Genomic DNA, 3,594 nt, shown 5'->3' on the forward strand with positions numbered 1-3,594 from the left:
CTAAAATGCCAGGGCAGTATAGGAACCCCACAAATGACCCCATTTTAGAAAGAAGACACCCCAAGGTATTCCGTTAGGAGTATGGTGAGTTCATAGAAGATTTTATTTTTTTGTCACAAGTTAGCGGAAAATGACACTTTGTGAAAAAAAACAATTAAAATCAATTTCCGCTAACTTGTGACAAAAAAAAAAAAAATCTTCTATGAACTCACCATCCTCCTAACGGAATACCTTGGGGTGTCTTCTTTCTAAAATGGGGTAATTTGTGGGGTTCCTATACTGTCCTGGCATTTTAGGGGCCCTAAACCGTGAGGAGTAGTCTTGAAACGAAATTTCTCAAAATGACCTGTGAAATCCTAAAGGTACTCATTGAACTTTGGGCCCCTTAGCGCAGTTAGGGTGCAAAAAAGTGCCACACATGTGGTATCGCCGTACTCAGGAGAAGTAGTATAATGTGTTTTGGGGTGTATTTTTACACATACCCATGCTGAGTGGGAGAAATATCTCTATAAATAGACAATTGTGTGTAAAAAAAATTAAACAATTGTCATTTACGGAGATATTTCTCCCACCCAGCATGGGTATGTGTAAAAATACACCCCAAAACACATTATACTACTTCTCCTGAGTACGGCAATACCACATGTGTGGCACTTTTTTGCAGCCTAACTGCGCTAAGGGGCCAAAAGTCCAATGAGCATCTTTAGGCTTTACAGGGGTGCTTACAATTAGGCACCCCCCAAAATGCCAGGACAGTGAACACACCCCACAAATGACCCCATTTTGGAAAGTAGACACTTCAAGGTATTCAGAGAGGAGCATAGTGAGTCTGTGGCAGATTTCATTTTTTTTTGTCGCAAGTTAGAAGAAATGGAAACTTTTTTTTTTTTCTTTTTTTTGTCAGAAAGTGTCATTTTCCGCTAACTTGTGACAAAAAATAAAATCTTCTATGAACTCACCATGCCTCTCACTGAATACTTTGGGATGTCTTCTTTCCAAAATGGGGTCATTTGGGGGGTATTTGTACTATCCTGGAATTTTAGCCCCTCATGAAACCTGACAGGTGCGCAGAAAAGTCAGAGATGCTTGAAAATGGGAAAATTCACTTTTGGCACCATAGTTTGTAAACGCTATAACTTTTACCCAATCCAATAAATATACACTGAATGGTTTTTTTTTTAATCAAAGACATGTAGCAGAATAACTTTCGCGCTCAAATGTATAGGAAATTTTACTTTATTTGAAAAATGTCAGCACAGCAAGTTAAAAAAGTCATTTTTTTGCCAAAATTCATGTCTTTTTTGATGAATATAATAAAAACTGAAACTCGCAGCAGCAATCAAATAGCAGCAAAAGAAAGCTGTATTAGTGACAAGAAAAGGAGGTAAAATTCATTTAGGTGGTAGGTTGTATGACCGAGCAATAAACCGTGAAAGCTGCAGTGGTCTGAATGGAGAAAAAGGCTCTGGTCCTTAAGGGGCGAAAAGACTGTGGTCCTGAAGTGGTTAATGAGTAAAACGAATGTTTTTGACAAACCTATAAACCACTTCATTATGTTATCTGGATGAAAACTGTCATGAGCGTGAATTGAACAGTACTGAGTTTGAAGTGATCGGAAGGTGAAGGGAACCTATTTAATGGCCCAAAACGCCCATAACCAATCAATTGAAAAAAAAAAAACAATTAAAATGTAGGTTAAAAAAAATTAAACTCATTTCAAGTATTTCATTGTTTGCTGGGATCTTGAAGGGTCTCTTGTCGGTAAGGAGTCAAAACCTCTCCCGTGAGAAAACTCAGGAGAAAAGTTAATTGACTATGAGCCAACGAAAAATACTGTATATTCCTGCGTATAAGACTAGTTTTTAACCCTTAAGAATCTTATAAAAAGTCAGGGGTCGTCTTATATGCCGGGTGTCATTGATGGTGATACTGTTATCGGATCTCAGATCTCGCTGCTGAGGACTGTAGTGAAGCAGCGCAGGCGCATATGTGTGAGATCTGAGAGGCAGAGAAGGAGGTAAATAGGATACAAGGGTGGGCCAGACGGGTGAAAGAGGCATGTTTTATGTGCACAGCGCCATCTATTCTTCCATACCACTCTGATAAACAGGTAGACAAGAAGAGCTGACCAATCCGCTTAGGGAGAGGGAGAGTTGACCAATCCAACCAGTCAATCGCCTATATACTGTTATATATTGTGTACCACATACAGTACAGCACCAGTATCTGTTCATACACAGCACCAGTTTATGATTTTTTTTTATTTGGTGTGCCTTGGAAAAGGGGTAGTCTTATACGGCCAGTATATCCCAAACTCTGTATTTTAACTTGAAAAGTTGGGGAGTCGTTTTATATGCCCGGTCGTCTTATACGCCGGAATATACGGTAAATCATGAGAAAAACAGATAAGAGCAGTCAAATAACTTTCCTCCTTGCAATTTCTTTCAGCAAGGGACTCGGGATGTAACGTCAATAAAAAAAAATACATATATAACGACATAATATATATATATATATATATATATATATATATACAATATGTACGTGTTTACAAAGGCCCGCCCTTGGCAGTGACCACGCCGTCCCCGCGCGATCACCCCCCTCCATTGTCCGAAGTCTGTCCGCATGCCAGACACGACACAGGAAGAGGCAGGACAGGGAGATTATTATATAGGAGATACATATATTGTATCTATATCTATTTATCCTGCCTAATAAAACGCTTGTGTCTCTGTATCCCATGTCCCTGTGTGTGTGTGTGTGCTTTTGTTGTGCGCATGTGCAGGGAGGGACGCAGAGACACTAAGGAGAGCTGGGGGAATGACGCGGCGGGGGGCCAGGAGGGGCAGGCGTGTGCACGGCGTGAGGGGCGGGCGTGTGCGAGCATGAGCGCACGGCGGATGAGCGGTGACAGACCTAGCCCATTTTTAAACGGGCTAAGGTCACTACTCTCTATATATTACGGTATATATGCAGTGGCCTTTAACTTGTTTCGTAAAGTCCAGGCAAAAAAGGGTGGAAATAGAGAAAATCGCTATCGCATTGCAGCGTGCTTGTGATGCTGATTGTGATTTTTGGTGGAAAAGGGCCCTAAGGCAAATGTATTGCCTTATCAACTGTGTGTGTGCGTGCATGCGCGTGTGCGTGGTGTATTTGTGTGTTTGTATGTGTGTGTTTGTATGTGTGTGTGTGTGCGCGTGTGTTTATGTATGTGTGTGTGTTTATGTATGTGTGTGTGGTGTGTGGTGTGTGGTGTGTGGTGTGTGTGTGTGTGCGTGTATGTCTGTGTGTGCGCGCGTGTGTGTGTGCGCGTGTATGTCTGTGTGTGTGTATGTCTGTGTGTGCGTGTGTGTGTGTGTGTGCGTGTATGTCTGTGTGTGCGCGCGTGTGTGCGTGCGCGTGTATGTCTGTGTGTGCGCGCGTGTGTGTGTGCGCGTGTATGTCTGTGTGTGTGTATGTCTGTTTGTGCGTGTGTGTGTGTGTGCGTGTATGTCTGTGTGTGCGCGCGTGTGTGCGTGCGCGTGTATGTCTGTGTGTGTGTATGTCTGTGTGTGCGTGTGTGTGTGTGTGTGCGTGTATGTCTGTGTGTGCGCG

This window comes from Hyperolius riggenbachi, chromosome 12 (assembly GCF_040937935.1).
Source record: "Hyperolius riggenbachi isolate aHypRig1 chromosome 12, aHypRig1.pri, whole genome shotgun sequence".
Lineage (NCBI taxonomy): Eukaryota > Metazoa > Chordata > Amphibia > Anura > Hyperoliidae > Hyperolius > Hyperolius riggenbachi.